Source organism: Hibiscus syriacus, unplaced genomic scaffold (assembly GCF_006381635.1).
Source record: "Hibiscus syriacus cultivar Baekdansim isolate YM2019G1 unplaced genomic scaffold, ASM638163v2 tig00004075_pilon, whole genome shotgun sequence".
Taxonomy (NCBI): domain Eukaryota; kingdom Viridiplantae; phylum Streptophyta; class Magnoliopsida; order Malvales; family Malvaceae; genus Hibiscus; species Hibiscus syriacus.
The window spans coordinates 356250-372616 of NW_024061999.1; the positions used below are offsets into that span (position 1 = coordinate 356250).

At 31.6% G+C, this 16367-nt stretch overlaps 1 pseudogene; it reads right to left on the bottom strand.

Annotated features, from left to right (window-relative positions):
* Window positions 1-16367, bottom strand: part of LOC120190285 — a 65988-nt pseudogene that overhangs the window by 12147 nt on the left and 37474 nt on the right.

A 16367-nucleotide genomic window follows, 5' to 3' on the forward strand; every position in this document is an offset into this window, starting at 1 on the left:
GCCATGTGATTCGAGATGGATTACATGTCAGTAAAACAAGTGTGAACTTTGGTTGAACCACCTGAAGGGGTCAAACCTATAGGGTGTAAATGAGTTTTTAAGAAGAAAACCGACATGGATGGTAATGTACAAACATACAAGGGGCGATTAGTAACTAAAGGTTTTTGACAAGTTCATGGTGTAGACCACGACGAAATATTCTCCCCTATATCTAGTTTAAGTACATCCAAATCTTGCTCGCAATAGCTGCATTCCATGATTATGAAATCTGGCAAAATGGACGTCAAAATTGTTTTCCTTAATGGACAATAATAATACACGTAAGACTAACATGTAATTGATTGATTACAACAAGTTGTCATTAACATAGAGATGTCAGAATTGATAAATGATTATATTGTTAGAGAACAATGTATTGGATTGACCCACCATGAGCATATGCCTTGGATTATTATGTGACAGTCATAACATTGTTCATGGTGATGACTATATGTATGATCCTTAGACTTGAGATCAATACTATCCGAACATATATTGTTGTATGTTTTGATGCAGTTAAACAAGCTCCGTAACTGGTTGCTCTATAAAGAATGTTGTTGAATATATTTCAATATATGTACTGGATGTATATTTAAGATATGATTTGGCCTTCCTACATAATAGGAAATATATCACATGTCACTTGAATGAGTGAGACTAGAAACGCATGGCCATGCTCAAATAAGTTGATATGAGATATCTCAAACTATTCGTTAATTAAAGTCTACTCTAGATATCAAGAAACAATAGATGGGCTATACAAGTGTGACTATTCAAGACTTGTGTCTATTCAAGATATAAAGGACAAAAGGATGTAATACATAAAAAGTTAATCACAAAGATGATATGTTGAATCATGTTTTCTTGTAACTTAGTTGACAATGATATATTGCTGGATGTCACTCATTGTATGTAATATTAGAATTTTTCTAATAATTACTGTTAACATTAAAAGAACCTACAGGGTCACACCCTAGGATTAAAACGAGCAAAGATGTACAATTTGTTGTACGTTACTAAAATATATCTAGATTTAATATATTTATGTTTGATATACATATGTTTTAATAATCCCGAATATTTAATTTAAATTAATTAAATAAAGATTTAATTAATTTGAAATAATAAAATCCCTAATATGTTAAGGTAACTTTGATATAAAAGGATGTGTAAAGTCTAGCAGTCGTTTTTTAACACACATTATCTTCAACCGTTTTTCTCAAAAACAGTTTTAGGAAAAGAAAATATTGCTCTCAATCGGGTGTATTGACTAGAGGTGGAGACGTGGTTTCGTGTAGGCTTACGATTTGAACCGATAGACACCACCATTAGCCACTGTTATCCTTGTTGTTTTTCAAGGAACCTACTATAAGTATTTGCATCATTTTCTCCCAATTTCGGTTTATCGTACATGGATCGTAGGTAAGACCATCAAATTTTTGTTTCTGCTTCGCCATGGGGTGAGCCGAGAGTCCCAACAACTCGAGATGGTTTTTCTTAAAACCAACTTCGTATTGCTTGAGAAAGTTTTCGCTTGAAACAAAATTTCACTTGAGATGGTTTTTCTTAAAACCAACTTCATCTCGCTTGAGATAATTTTCCCTTGAAACAAAATTTTCTAATCTCTCGAGACAGGTTTTTCCTCAAAAAAATTAGCTTTGTCTCACTGAAGACAGTTTTCATTCGAAACAAAATTTATCTCACCCGAAAGAGCTTCTCTTAAAACAAGTTTCTTATTTATTTCCATCCAGATGTTGAATATTTGATAAGAATTCCAAAGTTAGCAGAGATTTCATTTCACAATTCCATGTTGAAGAAGAAGATTTCAACAAAGAAACAATTCACGTCTTCATTTTTTAAAGAAGTGGATCTCAACAAAGATTCGAGAACCTTTGGGTCAATACCTTTGGGTACTTCAAATACTAAATCACTGACACATGATAATCTCTTGCAGGTATAAAAATCTTCAGAGAGAAGATAAACCGATCAACATTTCAAATGGAGAGTTCATAATGAGAAGAACTCATCTGACTGAGGGAGAAGAAGTTCATAATGAGAAAAGTTTGTTCACCTATCACTCGATTCATGACATTTCAAATCAGGGACACCTCGCTTGAGGAATAACATTTCAAATGGAGAGTTTGTAATGAGAATAACTCATCCAAAAGAGGTAGAATAAGTTCATAATGAGAAGAGCTTGTTCGAGCTATCACTCGATTCACAGTATTTTGAATCAGTGACGCCTGACTTAAAGGATTAACATTTCAAATGGAGAGTTCATAATGAGAAGAAATCATCTGACAGAGAGAGAAAACGTTCGTAATGAGAAGATTGTTTGACCTATCACTCGATTAACGATATTTTGAATCAGTGATGCCTCGTTTGAGGGATTAACATTTCATATGGAGAGTTCATAATGAGAAGAACACATTCGATAGAGAGATAAGAAGTTCATAATGAGAAGAGATTGTTCGACCTATCACTCGATTCATGGCATTTCGAATTAGTGATGCCCCACTAGAGGGGTTAACATTTCCTTCACTTGATTCACAACATTTTGAATCAATGACACCACACCAGAGGGGTTAACTTTTCCTTTGCTCGATTCATGACATTTTGAATTAGCAATGCCTCGCTTGAGGGATCAACATTTTTTGTGGACAAATCATGGTGAGAAGAACCCGCGACTTGAAGAACAGAGATTGAGTAAAAAAATAGCACTCTATTATCTTTGCTTCATTCCTGTTTCATAGTAATGAGCAAAGAGGGACAGATGTGAGCACAATTTTTTAATTTATAACCCAACCTAAAACCAATACCCAACCAATTTTACAAACAATACCTTAACCCAATACCACACAAGGCCCTAAACTAAAACCCAAATCAATAGACCCAGACCCTTAACCCAAATCTAACCTGACCCAAGGCCCAAAACCTAGCACAACCTGGGTCTATCCTAACCCTTCCCTAGCCGCCCGTTTCACCCACTCAATGGCCACCACCCCTCTGCCCAGCCACTCCCTAGCCACCAAATGTTCCACCAATCCATCCCCTGCCATGTTAGAAACTCCTACAACAAGCAAACCCAATACACATGTAAGCAACCATTCGTTCATTTCAAATTTTTGTAATAATTTGGGGGTTTTATAAGAACCCAAATGAACAATGTAATGGGGTGATAACTTCAATTTTAAATGAAATAAAAAATAGTATCATTTTATATTTTATTTTTGATATTTCTCTTTCACTAAACATACAAACTAAAAAAAAGGAAAAGAGAGTGCTTACATTCAGTGGGATTATTGCCGGCGGTAGAGGTTTTGGTTGCCCAATCAGAACGTTCAAAAAGAAGAAGAGAAGTCGGCGTGTAATATATCTTGAAACGGAGTCGATCCAACGGCTGACGGATGAGATCGGAAAAGAAGAAGTTAAAACTCTCTTGGCCATTTTCGTGAAGTTATGGGCCAAATCTCACAAAACTAAGCCTAGATCTAACCTCACGGCACCAAGGAGAACAAACCCTTAAAATTTAGCCCCAATCTTGAAACTAAGCCCAGAAACAGTGGCCGGCACGGCTATCAGTGACGGCACTCGTCACCGGTTTCTTGGAAAGTATAGAGAATGGAGAGTCTTTGAAAAAGAAGATAGCGAGTAGGGAAACAGAAATGAGGAAAAAGGGTAAGCTAAGGTATTTATACCCAAAGCAAACGACACCATTTAATCCCCTGGTGCTTTGCGTTTGGTCTAATCACACATAACCCCTAAACCTTCTTATCGTGTGCAATTTGGTTCCGATTTTAGCTTATTTGGAATATTTGTCCTTATTCTATTATTTTTCCATTTTATGATCTTATACTAACTTTTGTTTTATTTATTTTCATGTCCCTGTATATTTCTCGTGTTTTTACAAAGTAGTCACATGTTCGTTCTTTTTATTATTCTACTTAAATGCATGTACTTAGGTTGTAATTTTACATTTTATTAATGTTGCTGGTTGAAATTTATGGGTTACTAACGTTAAGATCCCCCTACTTTAGGTGCGAATTTGAAGATTGGTCACTATTTTCCTTCGTTTTTATTATTGTGAATTTGACTTATTAATTTCATTTTGTTTTGTTTTAGTCACTTATTTACATTTTTCCTTATTTTTATTTGTGCATTTATTTTCAGCATTTACATTACAGTCCTTTAAATTTCATCTTTTAAATTTTGTACTGATTTTATTTAATCATTGTATTATGATTTCTTGCATTGTGGTCCTTTTTCTTTATGCTTTAATTTCTGCTCTGTGTTTTTAATTTATTGCAATTCTAATCCACATATCTTTGCCTTTTATTATTTATTTTATATGTTTATTGTTTATTTTAAATTGGTTATTTTAGTTTTAGTTAGTTAGTTTTTACATGATTTGTTCTTAGAGTATATTAACAATCGAATTGAATTTAGAAGTTAGGACGACACTCTAGTTTAATTAGGGAGCAATTCAAGTCGAGTTTTCACATATAATGCCCGATTAGTCGAACCGATTGCTCTATTTTTAAAATTTATTAGTAATTAATATTTTTTAAAATTACTTTAGGTTTATTAATTTAGATAATATCTAGAATTTAGATTGTTAATTAGTCCCCCAACTTTAAAAATTGTCGATTTAAGTCCTTATTCTTTTAAGTCTTTTAGAACTTGGTATTTTTAGACCTTGACCTTTTAGTACCGAACTTCAATTAGAATTTTTTTACATAATTAATTAAGATTAATATTAGAGCCTCCATCTTAGACTTGATTTGACATTTAGTCCCTTAATTAGGTGAATTCTTAATTTGGTCTTCGTTTTTGCTCGAAGTTCCAATTTAATTATTTGAAATAATATTTATTAAAATTAATTTAAGGTAATGTTAGAACCTTTACTTTAGAATAGATTTCACTCTAGTCTTTTAATTTAGGGAATAATTGAGTTGGCCCTCGCCTAAATGCTCGAGGGATCATCTCGATTATTCGATCCGATAATTGATTAAAATCAAATAGGTTTAATATTAGAGCCTACACTTTTAGGTTTAGTCCCATAGGTTCTTTAATTTTCATAATTTGACACCTTAAGCTAGAAAAAGCCTTTAATTTACCTTAGCTTAATTAGGATTAAATAAAATTTTATTTGATTGCATTATTTTTTTAAACCTAAGGCAATGTTCGCGTATTAAGGAATTAATGGTATATCTCCCAGAAATATGCTCAGGGGATGACTACTGGTGATTCCCGAAATAGGTCGACCACCTTTTCAAAGATCGCATCACGATTTTCTAAAAATGAGGCAATATTCAGTTATTAGGAACAATAGCTGATCTACGCTTGGGAGCGAATGCTATCGGTATCAATAAACGAATACTCTTTTCAACTTTGCATTCGTAATGATTTTAAATTAAATAAAGTTCAAACTCAAAATTTCTGATTTTAAATATAGGGTAATCAACTAGGTACCAATTTTTGGCCGCTTGTGGGGTGCTAATCATTCCCCACGCGCAACTGACTGCCAAACCTGATTTCTAGATTTTCGAAGGCCTCAAAACTCAGTATTTTGATAGAAATGAAATGTTTTATTAAAATCACTTGGTTTTTATGGTGTCCCAATCACACCTTAAATGATTGGTGGTGACTCCTCACATTTCGAAGAAACACTTTTCAAAGAGAAAACCACCCAAGTCGGTGTCAGTCTTTTCCCCGCCCGAGCGAAAAACAACGGTGTCGACAAAAAGCAACAAAATGATCATCCAACTATTCATACTATTCCACACTCATCCTTTTACGTAAAAAAAATTTGACACTCGTCTAATCTAGACATTAACATGTTGACGAGAAATGATAAAGTATGATCTATCATCGTTTGAGCTATATTTTGTAGTTTGACTCTCCGTTTACATTATGTTATCGATCCATTGCTTGAAACATTATGTTGTCGAGATAGTACTTGAAATATTATGCTATCAAGACAGTGCTTGAAAGCAACAACGATGCCAATACATATCATTAAAATATACTTTTATCATATATAGTCGGTAATTTAACGTCCAAATCAAACGACCGTTAAATTTTTATAGAAAAATGATGAGTTGGAACATATAAATAATCGATTGATCATTTTGTAGCTTTTAATAGTCGGTGACTCAACAAATAGCGTCGTATAGTCGGGAGTCTATTTTTTAATTTTTAATAATTGGGGGACTCAATAAAATAATATCCAATAGTTGAAAGACTATTTTATAACTTTTACTAATAGGAGAACTCAATAAAATAATGTCATATAACCAGAAATAATTTTTATACTTTGTCCTTAAATTTTTGAACAAGAGTGTAGTCTTACATATATAAGGGCATCAAATTAATTTCACATTATGGAACTTGAAGTCCTTATACAGCACTAGTAGTATTAATTTCACATTAATGAAAGAAAAAAAATACAAAAAAGCATATATTAGTACAATCAATTAAGTAACGAAGACCCAACAAGAAGCTGGTGTTTAAAGATAAATAAAAATGAATCCGTTTCGAGAGAAATTGACACCAAAAACAATGTATTTATGTGAAAGTTTGTAGAAACCCAAAGACCTATTTCGGACGGTTGCATTAAATGTCTTCCACATGACTCCAACCCATTCTAATCTTCTATTCCTATTAAGACACCAAAAATAATTTTTTTATAAGCCTTTGTCTTAAAAACTAAGTTGAATTTCTTCTATTTAGTAACTCAATTCTTATTTTGATTCCGTTTTATTCACATAATGTTTTTAATTATATCTAATTTTGTATTTTGATTTTTATTTTGGTCACTTGTCGTTAAAAATTAAATAGAACTTGTGATATTTTTTATTTTTTTCAATAACATTAAATTATGGTCACACATCAGCATGACTGTTCATTTTTTAACATTGGAGGATCAAAACGTAACTTTAGGTGTTGTCTTCAAAAATAAATTTGATGACCAAAACAAAACTAAGATGATAATTAGATGACTAAATACATAATTTACCATTTTAATTCTTATTTAAAACCCCTACCCTTAGCTAACTCTGGACTCTAGACGGACAGAACATTGTAAACCATGATATACTGTAATAATTTTAAGGGGAAAACAGACATCTTTTCACAACCATAGAGGCCAATGAAGCATGACATTTAATGAGCTTGCTGATTTGGAAGATTCGGTTATTGATTTACATATAAATATTGGTACATGTTTATATAGTTTACTGTAAATCATGAAGAAAACAAACGCTGGAGAATAGAATCAATGTTTAACAAAAGAAACGTTGCCCAAGTGAAGGGCATTACTGGGAATGATTGACCTCTATAATTCAATTGTTTGAACAGAGTGCAGTGTCGGAATTTTAAAATATACACATACTCTAGAATTGAAAATAACAAGACATGGGTAAAGCAGTAATTAAGAACATGATCAAGACAAAATTATAATTTAATATATATATTTTAAATATTATTTTTTTATTTTCTGAGTTATTTTTTTTATAAAAAAATCTATCGACTGATTTATTTTATAAGCAAAAGGGTTATTATTTCCAGGAACAAAAATGAAGAATAAAATTGATATTTTGTAAAATAGTAATATGTTAATTATAAATATATTTAAAATTATAAAAAACAACTTTGTTAAAACTTAAAAATTTACTATAGTCAAATCACTTTTTCCTTGCACATCATTGGAACGGTCTTTAAGTATGGCGGGTTTTAAAATGAGTGTCGCATTAATTCAGGAGTTGATTACGTGTGAGGAAGTATTAGTATCTCACTAAGTCCAAAATTTGATACATAACCGATTACTCATTTTTTTTAAATTTACAAATTTGAGGTTTTATTTAACTTATAATCCGTTATGATGTAAGTTTTGAAAAAGTATCAATTTAATTTAAGAATTAAAATATTGTCCCGAACAAAAGTGAATGTATATCATTAAATCCTAATAAATGAATAATTGTTTTAATTTTTAAAAACTGGTATACAAAATTAAAAAGAAAATTGATTTACTTCATTAATTAACAATTGTTACCTCTGATGATCCATGTATGAGAGGGGTCAAATTATCCATCGTAGACAAGAAGTTAACATAGTTTTGCATCACTGGTGATACGAGCATGATAATGATCAAATTATCGAATAGGGATAAGAAGTTAACGCCATTTTGCAAGATCAAAACTTCAACAAACATGCGATAATTTTTTAAATAGGATCCATGTGCTTCTAATATTTTTTTCTACGCTTTTTTTATTCGATGACGAATCCTTTTAATGAGTGAGAGAATGATGCATGCATTAAGGCCCATGTAGATGATAGGCTTACTTTCCCACTTGGCCCAATTATGAGAACAAGATCAAGGCAACTCAAAGATAAGATGCATTCAACAATTCAAGATTTTTTTAAGCAAGGGTTTATAAACCTTCTTACAAATCAAGAATTTTATAAAAGAAAGCCCATGTCTTCAAATTTAAAAACACTTGGATCTCAAAACATGAAGTTTCTTGTCTAAATAGCCCACACGCCTAAAACATATTTGAGGTCCGATTAGACTTTATATTAAATAATTCAAAGTTAAAATGTTAAACTCCATATGTTGATATAGGGGTTTTATCTTAATAAGCTTTATATGTGCTTGATTGCAAATTTTCTTAAACAATTGTTAATCTCTTTTAATTAATTATTCATGTACTGATTTTTAGAATTAAATAACTATTATTAAGTACATATGCTTTTAGAGCATATTTCTACAAGTGTTGATACTTGTTCCTTCGAAGTTGTTCTTCAATATGTTCTCTTAGTTTCCATGGTGATTTTCATCTTCACACTTTGAATTGATAAGAATCTATCATTGGAGGGTCGATTAGAGCCTTTGACAAAGTTTGCTTGAATAACAACGTTCAAGAGTGTTCCTAGGATAAAAGAATCAACATCATGCAATCTTCACCATCAAACTATCTACATCACATCATTTTATAGATTTACACAAATTCCAGATTTATCATTTGCTTCATTTTGCTCTTTCTTCTCTCGTGATTGTAATTTCTTTAAATTGATATATTTTTAATTCACTTTACTTCCGTATCACCCATGTAAAAGCGAAGATTATATCATTTAATCCTTAGAGTGCGTTTAGTTCACGGAATGTAAGATTACCAGTGTGAATATAAGATTATCAGGTAATTGGATTACTGGGAATATTGTATTTTGTGTTTGGTTCACTTAGCATGAATGTAAGATTACCGTATTTGGTTAAAGGAATAAAAAACTATTAGAATGTATATTTGACCAAATTGTCCTTATTATATATTTGTTTTTTAAAAAAGTTAGAAAATATTTATATATTTTATTTAAAAAAATTAATTCATAAAATTTATATTTTTTTTACAGAATTGAAAATATAAAAAGGTTTAATAAAAGGGTAAAATTTTATTTTAACCCCTGAACTTCATATAAAATTTTAATTATAGATTTTTTTTGTAAATCTAAAATAGTTTAAGGATAAATTTATAATTTAACCTTCGTAGAATTTTTATTATTCAATGACAGAAAAAAATATTTTTGAAAAAAATTAAGGGTATTTTAGTCAAAATGCCGGTAATCCAACAATACCTAAGTAAATGGAGGTAATGACATTCCCGGTAATATACCCCAAAAAATCCACTATTGATAATCTTACATTACCGGGAATGGGATTCCTAAGCTAACCAAACGGGGGAATGTAGATTTCATTCCTATGGGAATCCCACATTTCCCATCCAAACGTCCCCTTAATAAATGAATATTGCCTTGATAATTTTTTGAAATAATGATATGCAATCAAACAATATATTATTGAATCTAGTTTAAAATACTCTAATACATTAAAGAACTAGACCTAAATTAAAGCTCCAATAATAAACTCTAATAAATTTTAAATTTTATTAATCGAATAGTTAAAATAGCATCATGATAAAAGAAGAAACCACTTTAAAAGAAACCCCTATTTAATATAATTAAAGAATTAAAACGGACTAAATCTAAAATAAAAGTCTTAGTTTAAGGCAAGAGAAAATTATTTATTAAGTATTTAATTGAACTAAATCTAAAGTCAATACTCTACTATTAATTCTAAATTAAATTTTAAATTATTAATTGAATAATTAAAATAGCATCTATGGCAAAAAAAGAATACTATTTTTTTAATAATAAATTAGGCAAAAACCCCTTTACATTATAGAGGTACTGGCCCTATGATGGGGTAGACCGAAAATATTTCGTGTGAGAGACGTTTGAAAAGAAGGTGAAGTTATTGAGACAATATATAGAATCGTTTTTATAGCAGGTGGGGCTGTTGAAAAGATACATGAAGATCCATCGTTGCAGTATTCTGATTTTACGAGACCATAAAAACTTTCATATTCATGGATAACCAAATGGAGTGGGAAGGAGCCACAGCAGACAATCATTCTTGGGGGGAATATCTGGGTGAATTACAACCCGATGCTTAAAAGGGCAAGAATCAAAGCTCTTGGGATCACTACAGTAAAATTGTTTTATAGCGGCGTTTTTAGTTCTATAACGGCGTTTTTAAACGCCGCTAAAAGCACTCGCGACGATAGCAAAAACGTCGCAAGAAGTGTTGGTCAAACCAGTACCGCTAAAATTAGCGGCGTTTTTGGAACAAACGTCGCAATAGGTAGAGTTCTATAGCAACGTTTTTTGAACAAACGTCGCAATAGGTAGAGTTTTATAACGACGTTTTTGGAACAAACGTCGCAATAGGTAGAGTTCTATAGCGACGTTTTTGGAACAAACATCGCAATAGGTCGAGATTTATAGCAGCATTTTTTTAACAAATACCGCAATAGGTCGAGATCTATAGCGGCATTTTTTGAACAAACGTCGCAAAAGGTCAGATCTATAGTGCCGTTTTTGAAATAAACGCCACAATAGGTCGAGATCTATAGTGGCGTTTCTAGAGAAAACGAGCAAAAAGTCGAATCTATAGCGGCGTTTTTGGAATAAACACCGCTAATTACTGTTCTTGTTCTAAGATTAATTTTTGTTTTGCATATTTCATTTCTTCTCTACATCACCTAAATTTAATATCATGTAGCTTTATTTAATTAACATCAACCATAAATTTAAACAACAAAATAAATTAAAATTTATAAACATTAAAATTAAATGTAATGTTGTTTGACATTGTTCTCTAGAATTCAGTCTATGTACTTTCACTTTCAATTAAAAAATATTATTCACTAGAATTTAGTCTTCATTGCTCCTTCGTATGAGTGTTCCCGCTGTTTGTCACTCCATAAGCAAATATGGTGCCTGTGAACAAAATTTAATATTGTTTATTAGTTTCAAATTGCCATTGCACCTGCAACACAACTAGCACCATATAAGCCAATCCCTGTGTAATAATTAGTTTGTTTAACTTCATTTGAAGCCATTCTTCTTTTCAAAGTTGAAGGATTTAAAGTGATCCAAAGCAGGAAAACAATTCAACACTTGAAGCATATTAAAGTAAAAAGAAAGAACCAAACACTTTGCACTCCCCCCATAAAGATAACCACAAGTAGACACCAGACCAAAAGTAAGAAACTGTCAAGTTGTAATGAAACAGGAATGATGTCATGCCATACTCCCACATCTTTATTTCTCTAAAACAACAACAAAAATAGCCCTAGTAAATAAATTTTAATTATATAGTGAGATTTTCAGGTTATATTATCTTATTTGACTAGTTACTGCATGCCCAAAATAAGTAAAATAACACAATTAAAATTATGTACAGAATTGCCGATAAACTATAGCACTGAACACAGCTCATTAATATGCATACAAATAAGATTAAAACGGTATCAGAAGTTATATAATTGCAGTCTTACACTTACTATCACCGAAAAGAAAAAGGCACGCATACTTACTAAGGCTGAAGTCAGAGTGCGGATCACAATTATATTGAGCTATGTAGTGCTTCAGAGTGTAAAAAGACCACCGGTTTAAATCCGCCAGAGGCATAACAATTTGAACATTTTCAGAAATCAACTGCTTAAAATCCTTATTAGGAGAAGCAATAACCACACGATATCCTCTTTCTAATACTTGTTCCACCAGTGTGGCTATGACATCATCAGCTTCATTTCCTTCAACTTTTAGGACATGCATGATCTAGGTTCACACAGATGAAACCAATAAAACAAAAAGGATGGATCAACCAACATTTTAGTATCAATGTCCATCTGCATAATGTTCTCATAACAACTGACATTGAGGAATATGGTCGCAAATGAATTGAAGTCGTAATGCAACTTTCTGGCCAACAAATATATATTATATTCTTCTAAAAAGATCTATTTGGATTCTTAACAATTATTTGAACTGAGCTAGTTACTATTCTCTTCGGCTATATACTAAATAAAACCAATCATCCTTACCATCCTGAAGTATTTTTAATGTAAACACAAGTTGATTTGGCAGTTTGCGTTGCATTTATTTCTTTAAAACCTAGACAGGTCATGCTAGCAACCAACACACCGCCATTGTAAGTGAGAACATTCTTCCATAAATTTATAAACCACATTACTTTTATTATCTAAGCTTCTTAAACTCTTTTCAGAAGAAAATGAAATTAAAGAGGTTCGCTTACAGGCACATTGCATTTTCTAAGAACATCCATGATGAGTTGCTGTGATCCCCCAAATCGACTCCTAACATATATTTTTTGAGGTTGTTGGCCGTGGAAAGAATTTCCTCCTATGTGCTTTATATGAAGGTAACAATTGTCTCCGCTTTTCATTACAGTTTTCACCATCAAAAACCTGAAACAAGAAAATAAATAAAAGAAGGTGAAATGTCTAACCACAACCAAGTTATTGCGTCTGCAAACATAAGACAATGGTTCGTTTGTACTTCTTCTAATATGCTTTTTACATTTAACCGTTCAGCCCTAAAAAAATTATGACATGCAACACGAATAATAATTTGCAAAAGCATCATCATCACTGTTATATTTATTAAAACTGAACAATTATGCAAATTGTAACACAAATTCAAACATAATTGATCATATATAAGTAAAAGCTATCATTTTACTATTCATATGATATATATTTTAACTTTCAATTCTTCAAGAATAAAAGTAATTTCCTTCACATCCCAACAAAAATTTCTATTGTAATTGGAAACAAAAGAAAATGAAAAGTTCGTTTCCAAGTAAAATAGATATAAAAATCTTACGGCAATAACAGGGTCGGCGAGGCAGACTTGAGAGAACAAAAGAGAAACCCAGTGACCAAAAGATTGTAAGCTTGGTTTATTTCCAGCATAACAAAGAGGATTAACGTCCAAGAAGAATACCCTTTTCTTTCCTTTGCTCTTTGTTTCATTTTCAAGACATTCTCTTACCGGCAAAACTTGTTCACCAACTGTTTGGTTAAAAGACCCAACAACTGATGACGAAGAAGACGCAACGCTGGTTTTAATCTTCCATGACTTTGTTGTTTGTGGGACAAATTCGGTTGTCTTGTTTATGGACTTTCCATTTGAAACTGAACGAAATGGATTTGGAGGCAGACTGGGAGTGAGTAAAATGGCTAGGGCTAGAGAGATTTAAAACTGACTAGGGCGGAAAGTAGACAAAAAAAAGAAGATCAAAAATGGCTACGGCTAGAGGAGATTTAAAACTGGCTTTGCGACATTTAACAGTACAAACGCCACTGATGTGTAATTAATTGTGGCGGTTTTAATTAAAAACGCCATTAATGTTAAAAATATTTGTGGAATTTACTGAAAAACACCACTATATATAATTTTATTGCGGCGTTTTTGTAAAAACGCCACTTAAGTACGATTCATTTGCGGCGTTTGTTACCAAAACGCAACTAAAGTTATAATTTGTTGCGACGCTTATTAAAAAATACCACTATAGGTGAACCCTATTACGGCATTTGTATAAAAATGCCATTAAAATATTAATCTATTGCGGCTTTTATTGAAAAAATGACACTATAGATGAACAATAAAGCGGCATTTGTAAAAAAATACCACTAAATTTACCATTTTGTGTCGTTTGGAATGTAAACGCTGCTATATATTTAAAGTTAGTGGCGTTTACTCTCAAAACGCCGCTAGAAAGTTTATCAGTGGATAAAATAGCAATCAGAGTCTTGGAGTTAAGAGGACCTGATTTTTTGGTTTCTAAAATAGATCCTGCTGACCTTTTGCTTTGAGAAACAATATTCTTTCCTTTTTGTCGTTGGGTGCCCAAGGATGTTTTCCTAAAGATTTGCCAAGATTTGCGGCTGCTATATCATTGGAATTGATTGTGTCGTAACCGTTTTTCGGGTAGGTCTAGAATCATTGACTTAAATAAAATATGCAAGAGTCGCCACCGATCAGTTCTATATTTTTTAAAAATAATTAGGTTGACCAGACACCTCAATTGACCATCTTACTTGATTTGCGTTTCACCAGAAATATGTCGAGTTCAGGAGTCGCTTATAATCAAGGAAGGATTAGTACCCTTATACTGCCTTGTCTATACTAATTTAATTTCTCGGTTATCTTAATTGTGAAAATTAAAAGTTAAATTGGAATTTAAAAATTCGATTTGAACTACTTACTTTTGATCGATTAGAAGTACCCCTAAAAATAAAAAATTATTAGATCGTGAAATAAAATATATAAATAATAAAAAAAATAAAAAAAGTTTTTAAAAAAATATAAAAATGAAAGGATTAAATTGAAACAAATTAAAGTTGAGGGACCTAATTAATACTAAAGACGTGTTGCAATGAAAAAAATAAGAGTTAGAGGGGTTAAATTGCAAAAAATATAAATTATAAATAGTGACTAAATAGAATTAATTGAAAATTCAGAGACAAAAATGAGGTAAGTGACCAAAATAAATTACACATCAAAACATCAGGGATTACGGAAATGATTTAACTATTTCATAATTACACAATGGTCCTCCTATAAATACCCAAAACACACAAAAAAAAAATTCTCTCATTTCTCACCTTACCCCTAAACCGAACTCTCCCCTTTCTTTAAATTCTCTCCCCTTTTCCCCATTGATCTATGGCCGACCACCATTCCGACAAAGCCCCGCTGTGCCGACCACCGTCAGCCATCACCATCGATGGTCAAAAAAACCAAAACACCCTAGCTTGATCAGAGCTGAACCTGGAGAAATCCATAACAGCACCCAAAAGTATCTAATATAAATCGGATCATACATATAGTAAATAATAAACAGTAATATCAGAGATCAGGAGCCAAATATAATATACATTAGAAATAGAAATTAGATATTGAATTTTTATTTTAAATATCGGAGTCATTCTTTTTTTTTATAAATAGAGAAAAACATCTTTATACATAGAGAACACACAAGGGGATCCAAATATTTTTTCGTATCACTAGATAATTATTAGGAAGGAAAATATGACCTTTACAAGTTGATCAAATTTCATAAATAAGATCCCTACAAAAAATGGGGTCGGTTACTAAAGATTTAATCATACCTTTAGAATTTTATGCTTCATAAATGTTAGGATTCCATTAAACTAGAAAGATATTTAGGATCTTATTATATCGGATATTACTAAGACTCGGATATAACCAGAGTGGTTCCAATATTCGGACCATCACTAACATTTTAATTATTTTATACCAAGAAAAAACTTTATAATTTGGTCTAATGAGGATAAAATAATAATTTACAATATTGTCGAATATTAACGACTTATCAATCTTTTAGCATAGTCAAGCTAAACAAATCTCATCAATGTAATATTTTCCAAATATTCAGACATATATATCCGACGAATGCTCATTTTATAGCAGTAATGAAATATTATAGCTGAATAGATCACAATATCAAATCACCGGTGAACGAGTCTAGAAGGGACATACATGTATCCAGAAGATATTTATTTTACTTCCAGCATAGCAGTGGTGTCAGAAAAGGCCAACCATTTCAATTAGTGCGCTTAACATTTAGGGATGATACCACATTCAGGTTTAACAACACTTTCAAGTCTATCCGAGGCATTCACTTGTTCCAATTTATTAGGATATTTAGTTCATTTCAATACTTTAGGTTATTTCGGTCAATTTGGAGTATAAGGCATTCCGGCCCTTTTAGAGTTCAAGGGTATTTTGATCGTTTTAATACTTGATGTTATTTTGATTTTGAAACTTTAGGGTAATTTAGTTATTTTCTCTTTCGTATGCTTCATTTCCAGTAATTTAATCTTCGGGTTATTATTTTGAAAATAAAAAATTATTTTCCACGATTTGGTTATTTTCTCTTC